Raw genomic sequence first — 17061 nt, 5'->3', positions numbered from 1 at the left:
CCCTTGTTAAAAAATTCAAAAGATAGTTTTGGAAAATGAGGAATGGCCTCTCTTACTAAGAGATTATGAAGTTGTGCACTTTAAATGAAAACAGCATAACTTTCACTTATTCACACTACAGATATTTATTAAACAACTGCTGTGTGCTTGGTAATTTGCTGTGTGCTGAGGAGAGATAAAGTAGCAGATTCTCTGTTTTCCAGTTGTTTATGAGTATGTTTTGTATAAATGTTTAGAGATTTTGTCAAGGTACTTTGGGGAGCAGGGTTAAAGGTCAGGGAAGGTTTAGTTCCCGAGGATGATGGTGGTAGCTGGAAGGCAACGTTGGGCCAGAAAGATGAGCAGATATAGAACATGGAGGAGTATTGTGGCACAGAGTGAGAGATTTGGAAGTGCAAAGCATGGGTTCACACAATCCTCGTTTTTCCCCTTTCAAAACCTCTTTATCTTTGCTTCTCTCAAAGCAGTGCATTTATTTGTAACAGTAAACAACATGACATTTTACAAAAGAAAACTGAAATATGAAAAAAATCCAATTAAGATGTTTACAATTGAATCTGACACCATCAAAATAATACATTAAGCACATAGGCTTTAGAAAAATATTTTAAATTGGCTTTCTTTTGGGGTCTGCGTATTGTCCACAGTTCAGTTACTGGTTCGGTGGATTGAATTTGTCCTGGAATGCATAAATCTAAGAGGGAGACCTAGTTGAGCTATGCTTTTCAAAACATGTAACTGCTGCCATGATTCCATTACTCACTTCCTGAAGCATGCATCTGTTTACTCAAATATAATATTTATTTGCATATCTTACACTTCTACACTATTTCTCTGTAGTAAGAACTTTATAAACCAATGTATTACTTGCCTTAGCTTTGGAGCTTCCAGAAGGCAATTCCAGATCTAGCAGACACACAGCTTCTTTATTACTTATCATTGCTCCATAATGTCTTGATTAGGAGTTGTAAGGGTTATTTCTTTGATTAGTGCATGTTCCTCTCAGCAATACCTATATGCTTGTGTGTGTGTGTGTGTGTGTGTGTGTGTGTGTGTGTGTGTGTGTGTATGTGTCTGTGCGCATGTGTATACATGTGTATTTTGTTTTTTATTTTCACTTTTCCTCCAAGGGCCATCTTTAAAAACGACTATGGCAGAAAGCCATGTTAAGAAGGTAATTAACAAAGGAACATACAAGTAATATCGCAGGATATTCCCTATAACTGACTAAGGATTCTCTGCCTGGTCTCAGAGATGTGTGGGTAACAGACCTTTGTTTTCCATCTCCTCACCAAATGCAGAAAGATCCCAAGGCCAAGTTTTGTTAGCAGAGAAAATCTAATGGAAGCACATGCTTATTTCTGAGTGCCCTATAATTCTCTGTTCTTGGGTGTCATGCTCGCATATAACCCCAAGATTTGTGAGGATCACCTGGCCCAGGAGAGGTATCCCCCTTGACCCTCACACATGCCCAGAGAGCCTACATGCATTGGATCTCATTATATGTATTGTGCATGCAACTCAGGGAAACAGTTTACAGAAGGCTGCTTTGTAGAGAGATCACTGTCAAGCAGGACACCTTTGAGAGACAAGAGAAACACCAGTAACAATTGTGCAGGGATACAGTTGTAAACCAGGACTGTCCTGCTGAGCTGCACTATCCATTTATGTTGAACTCTGATACAAGTCTCACTCACTTACTCATGGACTTCCTCCTCAGCTGTGTGTTTTGTGGCGAATATTTTGGGGCAAATGCTTGCATCTCTGCCTTTCTTGAAAAATGTGGCTGATTTCTTATTTTATATCCTAACTAGGTGACTTCTTCCTTTTTTCTAAGTTTATTTTAATATATTTTGAGAGAGAGATAGAGAGCAAGCAGGGGAGGGGCAGAGGGGGAGACAGAATCTAACCGGTCAGCACAGAGCCCAAGGTGGGGCTTGAACTCACGAACTGGTGAGATCATGACCTGAGCCAAAATCAAGAGTCAGACGCTTGACTGCCTGAGCCACCCAGGCACCCCAGGTGGCTTATTTCTGCATCTTTATGTAATAAACTTTGTATCTGCTTTTTCTTCTGTCAGTATAAGCCTGCCATTGATATTTCTGAAAATGGGAGTTGTGCAGATAATAATTGGCATCTATAGATAAAGAATTTGAACCTTGGCCAAGTTGCTTAACCTCTCCCTGGCTTAATTTGTCTGTAAAATTGGATGATAATAGTATCAATCTTATATCCATTATAATATTTACTTAGTATATATTAACTGTACTCAGAGTTCTGGTGATAATGGAATTAACGTATTTGAACTTTGAACAGTGTCTATCATTTACAATGCCTGGGATCGTAATAGTAAGCACTGTTCTTATCCTGCTCCTCACTGCCTCCGTCACAGTCCTAGAATCTGCGTTCTTTCCCCAGATTTAGGAGATGTGATATGATACCTCTTTGTTCACATCCTCAGATCTTCTTAGTTACAGTAACTCCTCGCTCCGTGTGTCATTTTCTCCCACACTAGAGTCATTATTGTTGAGATGCATTTTGTTATTTAGCTCCTCCTGCCCCAAATTCACAAACAGCACCTTTCGGAAGCCTGCAAGAAAACACCCAGATTCATTACAGCGACTTGCTGTCTCCACAGCTGATAGTCTTGTGACTCGTCTTCTGATCTCAATGGGATGCAAAAGAGAAAAAACAGCACCACCACCGGGCTTCTGGGAGCGCCAGCAACAGCTTCTGCTGTGCTGTAGGTGCTCAGCAAATGTTTGTTGAATTAAACTGCGTTTTTAAACTTTGCTAAATATATCTTCACAATAGACTTAACGAATTCCACAATATTTTCCTGTGACTAGAGGTAATTACATGGTTTGTGATAGTATAATGATGTTTTTGGTGTTGTTGACAGATAGTTTCCCCTGACCTGTGGCAATGTATTGTTAGTGAAATAAATGTTGGGTAGCTTTGTACACTGGCTTCATTTTTTTTTTCCTTTTGTCAGAGATAAAATGAGCTTAAGCCAAAATTTTCAGTGGAGTTTTTAACTGTAATATTTAGAGCTCCAGAAAACATTATTGTGTACACATGACACTAAATGCAATTGGGATAAAATTATTTTTCTGGAATGCTTGGTTTCATAGAAGGTCGGAAATTTGCGACTTCCATCAGTAAAAAAACATTAAGTGACCATTTACTCTGTTAGACATTAAGCTAAACACTCCTGGAATAAAAAAAGACAAATAACACATAGGCGCAATTATTGACATAATAAGTTTTAAGATGTCATAAAACACCGAAGCAGAGATGGAAGATGTCAAGTGAGCAGTTAGATGAACAAGCCCAGAGGTTGCAAGAGGGGTCTACACTGGAGACATAAATTTAAGAGCGTTGGCTCACAGAGGACATTTAAAGCCTTGAGACTTGATGAGCTCACCAAGGGAGAAAGTATAGATTACAAAGAAAAACATGTAGATCTGGGCTCTGGAGTGCTGTGATGTTAAGATACAAAATTCTTACATAGTCCAAAGGAAGAGACTCCTCTGCTACTGGTCCATGTGAGGCAGATCTAATTAAATATAGAAGCAGAACTGTGATTATGCCTGTAATTTAAAATGTTAGCAGAAACATGATAAAATATGCCTCTGTTGTTTAGTTTTGATCTAAAGATGGCCAGTCACTTTTGAACTACAGTGATCAGGAATATACACTATAGGAGCAATCAGCATTTGAAAGACTCATGAAAAGCTTGCCCCATAGCAGTGATTCAGCTGTCTGAATTTTCCATCAGCATCGCAGGGTGTTCCACATAGCTAATGGAAAACTGAGGTTTTCCATTACTGAAGCTTTGCTAGTGAAATGGGTACTGTTCAAGGTATGTGCATTCACTAGAAATATAAAAACAACCCCACTCTTTGAGAATCAGAAAAATCTATTCTAATGAGTCCCAATAGCCTATCCCCTTCAGAAATGTACCCTAGGCTTAAGATTTCCATATAATCTGTGTTCAAAGATCTAGGGAGAATTCTGTCATTTGACACTTCATTGGTAGTTTACCTGAATCTTGCTGCTACAATTGTTGTAAGTGCCATGACTGAATTTTCATACAGATGATTTTAAAAACATGAGTTATTGAATATATTATATCACATTCTCTGTTTGCTTGATAAATAATTGTATCAGTGGCAGAATGTAGTCAGATACTGGTTTTCTTTACAACACGTGGCCTGGTAGCAAGGGGTGTGTGTGTGTGTGCGCATGTGTGTGCATGTACATGTGTCCTCAACTATTCTGTCAGAGACTATATTGATACCTATCAACTTAAAAATTATAACACCATGTAATTATTGTAGGTTAGTTTGTAATATGCATTATGTGAACATCTAGTGTGATAGAGTGATTCAAACCTATTAGAGAAGTTTGTAAGAAGAATGGAACACCCAAAATATCTATGGTGTAGAGAGTTGAGGAACTATAACTAAAAACAAAATCTTCTCCCTTCCCAGAAATCCCTTCCACAAAGTTAGTAAAGAAAGAAACCACTTTTATTATTGAATAAGCATTAAACCAGAATGTGACACCCATCACAGACAGTTGGCTAAGACAAAAAAAAAGAATCTTATCTTTTCATATAGTCAAGTAAGTACAGTTACACACATCTTCTAGAGATAAATAATAACTAGTCTTCATATAAGAGGATTTCATGGTACCATTTATTACATGGTTCATCCAACTTTGCCTGGTAGTTGGGGTAATCATCTGTTAGCTAATTTGTTTTGTTGAGAGGAAAAACAAACTTATTTCTTATGACAGAGAATTTTGCAACTTGGAGCAAAGCCACTGAAGTTAGGCTTCTACCCTTCCACAGAAACTGGGCGATAGGAGCACTATCCCCCTTGATGTTTACATTTCAAAGAGATGGCCCCCTGATCCTTGAGAAAGGCAAGGACAAGAGGTAAGAATTTGTAGATGTCATGGTGGAATGTTAACACAGGTCAGGGCTGTTTAAAGATGCTGAGCTAGGACAGGCATAAACTGTGTAACCAAAAGCATAACAACATGCATTCTAAGTGGCCCACAAAATAAGTTAATTTGGAAGGAATATTATATAAGGTTTATAAGAGGAGAAGTTTGCCCTGCTTCTTTTGAAAAGTATCTTTTAAGGGACTTCCACAGAATAAGCAAATGATAGATTAGAGATAATAAAGAGTACCATAGAAAGTGTACATAGAAATTGTAAAAACGATCAGGAAAAAAATATTTAGAACATAGAGAAATTGATATAATTTAGCTATAAGTTTTCTGAACAGCATAGTAGTCATATTAATTAAAATGGATACAATGATTTATATGATTGTTCTGTTAAAAACACAGGAAAACTGGGGCACCTGGGTGGCTCAGTCGGGTTAAGCATCCAACTTTGGCTCAGGTCATGATCTCACAGTTTGTGGGTTTGAGCCCCACGTCTGGCTCTGTGCTGACAGCTCAGACCCTGGAGTCTGCTTCAGATTCTGTGTCTCCCTCTCTCTCTGCCCCTCCCCAGCTCATGCTCTGTCTCTGTCTCTCAAAAATAAGTAAATGTTAAAAAAAAAAACAAAGGAAAATTACAGAAGTAATACTTTAATAGTCTAAAATTTTTATATGTAGCTTTATACAAAAGGTCTAAGTAATATCCTCATCAACGTTCAGACAGCTAAAGCAGTGAAATGCAGTCCAGTAAAGCATTCTGATAGGTTGACGTGATGTATAAATTTAAAAGGCTAGAAAATGGGTTTGGTTTGATGATAGAGGGTTGTGATGAACAGGTTAAGCAAGGCATTTGAACTTGATCTAATTGGCAACAGGAAGATAGGAAAAGTTTTTGATTAGAGTGAGGGACATGACATCATCCTTTGGAATGTAAATGGGACATTGTGTTCAAAATAGATTAGAAAGAGGAGGAAAAAGCAAGGGCTTTTTAAAGATTTTGCTATAATCTAAGGTACAAGATAATTTCAAGAGTATGTTAAGAAGGGGAAAAGGGAATGTATGTCAAAGATACTGTGGAAGAAACATCTACAGAATATGACCATCCATTTAATATTGAGAGAGAAGTATTTGTAAAATAATGAATTGCAGTTTTGAACAAGCATGTCTTCATAGTTTTGTAGACCTTCTATAATCACTATACAATAACATGTATCTATTTGTTACTTTTTTTTTATTCTTTAAAAAGTAAAAACAAAAGCCTTTGTTCTCTTCAAAAAACAGAGTTGGAAACCACTTTAAGTTACTTGGATTTGTGGATATGGGTTGACAGTTACATTAGATAGTGGCATGACCAGGGTAAAAAAAAAAATCAGAGATTTATATATATCAGAGAATAAATACACATTCTGTCTTATTAATTGGCCTACCGACTCTTTGACTCTTTGTCTTCATTTTTATTGTCTTTGCCATGAATTCAGTATTAGGGTGAATAACACTTGATGGGGGAAACATTATTGGGTGTTTCTATTGAAGGAAATTTAATCCTTACACCTATCTTTGAGGTAGATGTTAGCATTTGCCTCGTTTTGTTGATGAAGAAACTGAAGCTCAGTGAGTACATCTTCCTCAAAGTTACTTAGCTGAGAAGTGGCAGGGATGGGGTTGTTGCTTTGGTCTGACTAATTCTACACCATGTTGTTGACTGATAATTAGGATTTGATTTTTTGGCCGAAGTCTTCTTGCATCTTATTCCAAATAAAGCTTTAGCTGTTAATCTCTTCTGTAAGACAGCAAAGACACAGGTCTTTGCTTTGTACTTAATCTTTGTTGTCATCCGATCTTGTTTCTGTCTAGCTGTATTTCCACTAAGGTTTAAGTTTTTCAGTTTATCTACTTGATTGTAATTTTCTATTGCTCAGCAATGTTTGAAGAAATCAGCATATAAACAATCCTGATGTCAAGTATCCCTATACCTTTATTATAATGATAAGAAAATATTTTTCATTATTTCTTAGTTTATTTTACAGTGTTTTCCACCTGGGTAACATGGTGGTGGAGAATTTCTCGAGTGGCAGAAAAACAGTGAAGCCATGTTTGTGTGAATACAGTGCCAAAGCAATTAACTAAAAGCTTAAATGTCAATCATGTCTTTCTTTTGTTACCTCAAACTAGGTCCCCAAACTGTTTGGAATAACTTTTTTAATTAATCTATGCGTTGGTTTTTCTTTGTATTGGCAGTGCAATAGTCAAATATTGTTTTCCTTTTCATATCACTTATTAATTAAAAGATGATTCTTTTTTGAAACCAATACCTAGTTTGTCAGAAACTGCTTTGTTTCATTTTTCTAGATGCATAATTACCCTGAGAAATAAAGCAGCTATTAGATGCAAATTACATTTAATCCCTTTGAGTCCTAACAAGCACATCAGTATTTGACATCTAAAGAAAAGTTCTGACTCAGAAGACAGCTACAAAGATTTTATCTCATGTATTTAGGCACACACCCTACACATTAAAATTATTTTATAAGTAGGATTTTGGAAAGTCATGGAATTTTCTTTTTTTAATTCCCATTAGGATAAATACTATGAATGCTATTGCTATCACATATGTAATTTTGCTTTTGAGTAGAGCCTAGAAAAAGTTGGCAAAGAGATGCTAAGCATTGGTGCAAACCTAATTTATGATGGCTTTTAACAACCAACAGTCCAATAAAATACTCCAGCAAAAGAACTTTAAAATTAACGTGTGTGTGTGTGTGTGTGTGTGTGTGTGTGTGTGTGTGTGTTGCCTTGGTATGGAAAAATTTTTAGCCAAAACCATGATTAAGCCAGATTCCCTGGCTTTTTTTACTCCTGTTTATCTGCCAACAGTTCATAGATGAAAGGTACAGGACATCAAATTGACTTGGTGGGATGTTAACTCCCATTACTGATCCCGTAGCTGAGATCATAGCCTTATAAATAACTCCTGTATTTGTCTGAACCACAGTAATATTGGGAGAATGTTAAAATTTGAATGTTTTAACTAGTAAGTTCGGAAGAGTAATTTGACTATCAAACTAAATTATAATTTGCCATATAAAATGGCAGCAGAGATTGGTTTATTATAAACTAACTCTAATAATAATTATCGCAAACGTGACTTAGTTTGATTTAAATCAGAAATGATGCAGAACAGACCTAATCTTCTGAATGAAGAATAGAATTATTGTGATTATGAGTAAAATATAGAAATACATACTGCAATTTCACAGTTCTTTTCAGTGAGCTGAAACCATTTAGACGGTCACTTCCAGGAATACCATATTTTATTCAGCAATTGCTTTTGGTCCATGTTGTCCAATATAAAATATACAGTGAACTTAAGGTGTAAAGATTAATTGAAATCATTGAAAATGAATGAAGAAAAAGTTAAGAGGGAATGACAAAATGCTTTCAAAACAGGATAAATACACATAATTAATTGATACTACTTCTGTGGGCATAGAGAGGAGAAAAAGCAGTAAACATTTGGTTAAGAAAGGGAGATTCACTATTAATTTCCTATTCTAATTTCTGTGGAATACTACATAGCCCAGAAAGATTACACAGAACCCCTGTTATGTAAAGAGGAAAATCCAGGTAATCCTATAGTGGATGATGTGGCTAGTTTCTGTCTTAGCCTCCACTCTCTGAAAATGCACATCCTCAGATACCATTGCTATAAGGATATAGGCTGCTGACCAGTGTTTTACAAATCAGATGTGTACTTAGAGATTAGCAACATTAGGAGGTGGCTTTGCCTGAGCAGGTGGCAAACATCATGATTGAAGGTATCACAGTTCCCTGGGTGGCAGGAGCATATGTTTTGAAGTCCAATCCCAGATGGGACGGTTGTATACTGAGGATATTCCAGGCAGAGATGTTGTAAATGTGTATGGACATGGTGTGTCATGTAATTTCAGAGCTATGTTCACCACCCCTCTCAGAGAGTCTATGAGCCACCTAATGTCATTTCATAGGTTGTTTTTTTTTTTTAATGGAAACTAGCCATATCGGATTTTCTTGTTTATAAATAAGAACTAGAATAGATTCTCTTGCCTCAACTCTATCCACTACCAATAGAACTTCCCCTAGAAGTTAATGAATTCCTTTGTCACTTCTCCTTCCTCCAGAGTTGCTTATATTGTAGCATGTCTTAGGTCAGGATTCCCAGGAATCGGACTCTGTGGTTCTGAGATTCTGAGATGGGGAGGAGCATGCAGGATAGAGACCAGACTTTCCTTTCTGAGGTGGAGATGAGTATTAATAGTGCTGGAAAGAAGGAGAAGGAAGCAGGATTGAGCAGAGAGAGCTTCTGGGCTGTGCTGCAGTTTCAAAGAAGACTCCAAAGAGCCCCATGTAAAAATGGGAAGCTTGAATTGTTCTCACAATGGTCCTCCATGTTGAGTAGCTCTGGGATGTGAGTTGCCTGGAAACGGGGCTGACCCTGGGCCAGGTGATGATTTTCATCTAGAGGAATTATAATGAGGATTGGTGGTTGACGAATTCCAACTGTTGGAAGCATACATCCTTCAGGATACAGCATCCATTATGTAGCTCATATGTTTTATTATTGTTATTTCTTTCCATAGCTTTGCCCCATAAGACTGAGAGCTCTCAATCTCATGGAAGGATTTTCATAGTGGTAAAGCTTATAATACTTAAACCTTTGAGCTCTGATGCTGAGCTTCCTAGGGTTCAGCCATGACTAATACCTACTTGCTGTGTGACCTTGGCAAATGTATCACATCTCTGTTTCTTACTAATTTTCTTGTATATAAAATGGAGATAATAGTTCCCTACTCATAGAGTTATTGTGAGTCTTTGTAAAACTAATAGTGTTTTTATTTTTTTGCATGGTATAAACATTCAACTATGTTAGCTACACTTTGCTTTTTTTTAATATTTATTTATTTTTGAGAGAGAGAGACAGAGCACAAGCAGGGTAGGAGCAGAGAAAGAGGCAGACACAGAATCCTAAGCAGGCTCCAGGCTCTGAGCCATCAGCACAGAGTCCGATGTGGGGCTTGAACTCACAAACCATGAGATAATGACCCTAGGCGAAGTCGGACACTTAACACACTGAGCCACCCAGGCGCCTCTAGCTAAACTTTAAAGTGCCGAGAATCTGCAAGGGTGCCTTGCACTTATTAGGTATTTGAGTTTCATTTTGTAGATGAGTACATTATGCAACATGATTTAAAGACCCTGATAGCATTGCCTGCCCTAAAACATCCCTCCCTTTCAGAGAGGTACTTATTAAGATGAAAACATTTTTCTAGGATCAAGGTAAGTATATTTGGTCCATGTAATATCATCTTAAACAGGAGAAGTTAATCATAATATATTCTCAGGCACATGAGCTATTAGGGCAGTTTTGATAAAGGAAAAGGGAAAAAAAAGAATGCACAAGGAAGCATGGTTCTAGGAGAAATACTCTGGCATAAAGATACAGATGCCCAATGGGAAATCTCCAACCCAGGAGGAGGTGGAGGTGTTGGTCAAAGACCTCTTGTTATCAGACCAGGAACTCTTTGATAGTAGTGGGCATGGTACCTGGCACTTGCTTGTTATGGAAGAAATAAGCAGCACAAGGTTTCCTGATCCTGGAGAGGAAATATTTTAGGATTTATAAAGGTCTGTGCTCTCTAAACACTCATTGCTTCCTAATTAGAAAGTGATTTATAAAATCCTTTTGGTAGGACACTAATTGCAACCAAGAGGGTAGCCTGCCTTTCCTTTTCTTTTTGAGGGCACAAGTGACCAGTGATTTTTGTTTGGAGTACAGGGTAGTCTTCTCTGATAAGACTCTCCATTAAGATAACATTCATAGCTCTTTTTTGTTTCCCTTTTCAGACTTGATGGAAAATGTGAAATGTTTATATTACTCACAGAGCAAACATCCATGGCTATAATTTGTGATGCTATTATGTTTCCAACAGAGGAAAGTGTTTTTCTCTGGGACTTTGGGGCACTGTATTAGGACATGAGAGAAGGGCAATATAATATGTGACATGAGGGAGGGGTAGCCTTTCTCAAAAGACACTATGCTTATATTTTCCTCTCCACTTTCTGAGAATTTTCATCACCTCAAACAAAGGAAATTAAACACATGAGGAAAACAAAGTATTTTTTTGTTGTTGTCGGGTTTCTGATCTAACAATCATTTAAGCACCTGCAGGATCCCAACACAATGCAACATGTTTTACTCAGCCCATGTTCTTCTAGAAATGTAAACAGTTATTAGGAATGAAAACATCTGAGAAAAGTGTGAAAACTTCCCAGAGGAAAAATATGAGCTAATATACACTTATCACTTGCCCTGTGTTTGAATCTGAATTGAACACTTAACACTTGATCTCATTTAATCCTCACATTACCCTGTGGAGGTAGATGTTATCCTTAGATTACAGAGGAAGAAACTGAGGCTCAGTGACATGGAAGTAATTGTTTGAGCTTATTTGGCCTCCACCTCTCCGTATCACTAAGTGTACTGACTCAATGACTTGCTGATATTTAAGCTTGTAGGCTAAAACCCTATCCATGATTTACCAGGGGATTTAACAGAAGCAGCTCTAGATTCTTCCAACTATTGGCCAAAACACTGAGATACTTCCAGTGTTGATGTTTTAGAGTCTATCACAAGATGAACTTGAGGAGGACTTTTATATGAGTACCATTTATACTTCCTTTTGGGTTTCTTAAGAATTGTCCTTACAGGGGCACCTGGGTAGCTCAGTCAGTTGAGTGATCCACTCTTGATAGTGGCTAAGGTCATGATCTCACGGTTTATGAGATTGTGCTCTGTGTTGGGCTCAGTGCTGACACTAAGGAGCCTGCTTAGGATTCCATCTCTCCCTCTGTGTTTGCCCCTCCCCTGCTTTCTCTCTCTCTCTCTCTCTCTCTCTCTCTCTCTCTCTGTCTCAAATAAGTAAACATTAAAATAATTAAAAAAAAAGAATTGTCCTTACATGTCCCATATTGGAATCCTTATTTTATGTCAATTATATCTCAGTGAAACTGGGAAAAAAAGTAAAGAAAAAAATATGTTTCAGAAAAAAATAAAATAACAGATTTGGGGGTCCCACCACAGACCTTCTAGGTAGAATTTATGGAAATGGTAGCAGAAACTTATATCTCTGACGTGCACTACAGGTGATTTTTAAGCCCACTTTGAGAAATACTGTTTTAGCCTTGGACCTTAAGAAGAGGTAGGGTACTTCACAATATTTGTGAAAAAAAGAAAGTAATCAAAGTGTGGTCTTTGATTAATGGCTCTGAGAAAGAGAATGAGAAACATATCTAAAAATACTACCTTAGAATTGGAAAGGTTGATGGGTGAGAACAATAAGTTATTAAAAACCAAGAATAATTTAAGAACTAATTTTACAGATAATTGATAATGAAATGATCTGATAATAGTGCAAGTGGAGTACATAAGGGTGAGGTTTGAAGAAGCTATAATTAAGAGGATTAAGGAGACCAGCTGCAAAAGAATTAAAAAAAAATCAAGATAAATTATAACAGGGCAGGAACAAGAAATGTACTTCCTGGGGATAAGGCAGTTTTAAGAAAGAGGCATTAGGTATTAAATTTATCTGAAAATCTGTAATGGAAATTAGAAGAATGACACTTTGGCCTTATACAGAAACCTCCATAGATGAAGTCTTTCTTGGGAGGTTTATATGTTACCTGGATTGAGAAGTTCTCTTTTGCTTCACAAAATAACAGTTAATATACATTTTCATGCTAGACATTATTTCCCAGTGTTTAACTAAAAAAAAAAAAATGTTGATAGCATTCTACTAAATATATCTGAATTGTAATTTTTTATGCAAAACATAATTTAAATATAATATGCAATTTTAGGGGCGCCTGAGTGGCTCAGTCAGTTAAATATCCAACACTTGATTTCAGCTCAGGTCATGAACCCACAGTTCATGAGATCAAGCCCTACACAGGGCTCTGTGCTGACAGCACAGAGCCTCCTGGGGATTCTTTCTCCCCCTTGCCCTCCCTCGCTTACACTCTCTCTCTCTCAAAAATAAATATATAAACATTTTTAAAAAGTATGCAACTTTAAAAAATAGAATTTAGGGGTGCCTGGGTGGCTTAGTCGGTTAAGCGTACGACTTCGGCTCAGGTCATGATATCACCATCTGTGAGTTTGAGCCCCGCTTCAGGCTCTGTGCTGACAGCTCAGAGCCTGGAGCCTGTTTCAGATTCTGTGTCTCTCTCTCTCTCTGACCCTCCCCTGTTCATGCTCTGTCTCTATCTCAAAAATAAATAAACGTTAACAAAAATTATAAAAAATAGAATTTACATTCTGATAGAACAGCAGTATTGTTTCCTGTTCATTGAATAATTGGTTATAACTTAACATAGTGCTGTATATTAGTTCCCAGATGTTTGAAACACTTTTTGTCTGATGTAAACAATACTTGATTTGGAAATCAATATAATGAATATATGAGTATATTTCTAGATTTTATACTTTAGTCCACTATTTTTACCAATACCTATCGTTTGTGTTCACTGATTTTAGAGTAAAATACGAATTCTGATAATGCACATTCCCTTCTCCATAAACATTGCTATTCTTGTTTTAATTGAAAAAAATTGAGATAATTTTTGATTCACATGTATTTAAAAGAATATAGGGCGATTCATTGTATACTTTCCCAATGGTAGCATTTTGCAAAATTATAGTATATCATACTAGGATATTGACATAGATATAATTTATCAATCTTATTCAGATTTCCCTAGTTTTATTTGCACTCATGTGTGTGTGTGTGTATTTAGTTCTAAACAATTTTATCACATGTGTAGTTTTGTGTATCCACCACCACAGTAAAAATACTGAAAGGTTCCATCTCCACAAGGACCCCTCATGCAGCTTTTTTTGTCAATACACCCATCTCCCTCCAGTTGTGCTCTTTCTCTCTCTCTCTCTCTCTCTCTCTCCATATATATATATATATATATATATATATATATATATATATATATATATATATATGTGTGTGTGTGTGTGTGTGTGTGTGTGTGTGTATACACACACACACACACACACACACTCAGGCATTTATATTTCTAATGAAGTTTGAAGATTATTTTGAACAAATCCCAACCCACAACAGACAGAGTGGGAACTCTGGTTGTAATTGCTTTAAACATTAAAATATTAATTATAGGAGAATTGATAGGTCTGCCTTCTTAATCTTTCCATCCAGTGTCAATGCCCACCACACACAGACCACCAGGAACAACCTAAAGTTGAGCAAGTTGAGTTTATTGTTCTTGGCAGCAAAGGAGAACACACATGGGGGAAAATGGGGTGTCTCAGATTGTTAAAAATAGTCTATTCTAGGATTTAGGATTGTGTTAGTAATTTTGAAGAGGATTAAAGGAAATAAGGCTTTGCCTTGGATTGGATACTGTAAAGAAGGAGGGGCAATTCGACAATTGGGGAGGGGGTAATAATAGATCTCATCTATAAGGAAGGAGGAATGAAGTGAGTCTAGAACTAATTAGTAAACAAAAAGCAGGCGCTCATATTAACCAGGAGAGAGGAATTTAATTAGTTTTGTTGTTTGGACAATATTCATGTTTATCTGTGTTCAAAAATGATTAGGGGATAGTGGTCATTTGTCTTATTTATTTATTTATTTTATTTGTTCATCATGGTGATCGAGTAGCCTTGTCTGATGGTTTTATTCTGTGAAATTGTGTATCTTCTACAGGAGAACATGTGATCGCCAGGTCTACTCCCAGGTGTCCAGGATTGTTTTTCTCTTGCTCATCAGGAACATGGTAAGACTTTCCATTTGGTCAGATCTTAGAATACTTATTTTAGTTAACATTTCGTCACTGAAAAATATTGTTCTCAATATACTTATTACTAAATATCTTTTGGGTTTTGTCACTATCGAAAAGAGATTTTCTTCCTATTTTTTTTTATTGGTAGTGATTGCTTGAATAGAGAAAGCTATTGGGTGTTGTATATTTATGTCAGGTTTTTCTACCTTAGCAAAGTCTTTTCTTTATTTTGTTTTTGAAAATTTTTTATCTTAGATTTTTTATCCTTTAATTAGGATCATTTCATCTTTTCCAGTACTTATGCTAGTTATCTAAATTTCTTGGATGTTTTCTTTAGCTTTTGTTAAATCTTTCAAGGCAGTATTTAATATTAATAGTGAAAATATTCATCTCTGTCTTTAACTGGAAGGATTTTAGTGTTTCTTTATTTAATACAATATTGGGTTGTGGTAAGATGGTCTTTATTGTATCTACGTATTTTGTTTTTGTTAATATTTTATTTTGTGCTTTTACTGGAAATGACCGCTGATTTTTATCAAATGTCTTTTGATCGTCTATTGATATGGTTATTTATTTTTATTCTATTAATATGTAGAAGTAATGGATTTCCTGATAGGCTTCTTGATAATGCATCCTCTTCCATTCCTGTAATAAACCTTTAGTCATATATTTTCATTTTGATTTGTTTCTGGATTGTACTTGCTAATATCTTGTGCAGCATGTTGTATATGTTACCAGAGAGCTTTTAGAGTGACAAGAAAAATATTAAGTCTCTAGATAAATAGCAAAGATCTTGGCTAAATGTAAGGAAAAAAATGTTCAAATTTGTCAGATGCACACGTGCAGAGACACACAAGCAAGCACAGAAAAAAACATACACCATTATATTCATAGACTTGTCAAAAAATAAAAAGAACTGTATTTCCTATCACTGGTGATGATCTGTAAAAGAGTTAACTCTTGCACACACTAGGAAAAGTGAGTGTTGCACTGTGGTTTGAAAAAGTATCTATGAAAACAAAGCTACACATACTTTTAACAATTTCAATTGCATTGAATCTATAATACAGGTAAATAAGAGCACAATGACTTAATAAAATGTGTGAAAATATTTTGAGTAGAATAAAAGGAAAGAAAAATAGTGGAAATAAAGAGAATTCCTGTCAATAGGGGCATGGCTTTGAACATGGTGGGGTATCTACACCATGGAATATTATGCTGTCATTAAAAACAATGAACTAGTTCTCCACTAATTAGCCTGGAGGGATTTCCATGATGTGTTTTGGAGTGGGAAAAACGAAGTGTAAAAAGGTTATGGAAGCAACCTCAATTAACATAAAAGTTACAGCAAAATTTGTGTATGGTTATGTGCACATATTATGTCCTATATCTTATATATCTTCTTAATATTCAATGAAAAATAATTTGAAATACCTATTTACTCTAAATATTTTTTCTTTCTTATGTATCCAAATATAATGCTTTCTTTCCATGTGGATACAAAATTCAGCTGTTTTATATGAAAATATATGGTAGCTTTTAATATATCTGGTAACTGTATACTTGTGCATAAATGACATTAAAAAGTAATAGAAAAGAAAACAAAACAAAACCCAAAGGGCCTTGGACTCTGGAATGATAGTACAATTATAAAACTATTTATATTACTCTTTATGTCGCCATTTCCCAAGATTCAAAATATGAACAAATTTAATACTTCAAGAAAGAATGTAAGTTCTGTGATTCAGCATTAAAAAGCAAGTTTAACTTTCCATGAAGCTTTCTACAGAAATGCAAAGTATATCTCGACATATCTACATTTATGTAAACCAAGTGAAGCGAGCAGAAGCAATACTGTAGACACGCCTCTTAATGATTTATTATAGTAAGTGACATGTAACAATGAAAAGGTGAGCTGGTGGGGAACTCTTCTCCAACCCTGTTTCTGTCACAGCTGGAGGTGCATGGTTTCCTTGTTCTTGTGAAAGAATTACTTCCACATCGTGAGCTCCTGCAACAAGAGTTATATATGAATTGTCTTTTCTTCTTAAGTATTAATAATTCAATCATATGTAAAAGGAACTTAGTAATGCATACTATAATTAAAGAAGTCAGAGCTTCTAAGAGCTCAAGATATTCTTGGAGATTTACTCAGATGCTATCATCTTTACGTGATAACAGTCCTTATGAACAAGTGTTTATATTGACAGTGAAATTCTCTTTAAAGTGAAAATATTTATACCTGCAAGCTAATTA

The 17061-nt window shown here is 36.0% G+C and overlaps 1 long non-coding RNA gene across 1 annotated transcript in view; it reads left to right on the top strand.

Annotated features, from left to right (window-relative positions):
* Nucleotides 1-14799, top strand: part of LOC122228103 — a 168570-nt gene extending 153771 nt beyond the window's left edge. The window contains exons 3-4 of the long non-coding RNA XR_006206420.1: nucleotides 4859-4945; nucleotides 14730-14799. This is a non-coding gene — a long non-coding RNA (uncharacterized LOC122228103). The remainder of the gene's footprint in view (nucleotides 1-4858; nucleotides 4946-14729) is intronic.
* Nucleotides 14800-17061: the final 2262 nt, after the last annotated feature.

The sequence above is a fragment of the Panthera leo genome, chromosome C1 (genome assembly GCF_018350215.1).
Source record: "Panthera leo isolate Ple1 chromosome C1, P.leo_Ple1_pat1.1, whole genome shotgun sequence".
Taxonomy (NCBI): Eukaryota; Metazoa; Chordata; class Mammalia; order Carnivora; family Felidae; genus Panthera; species Panthera leo.
Note: the sequence above shows the minus strand (reverse complement) of the source record. Positions and strands in the feature narration are given on the sequence as shown.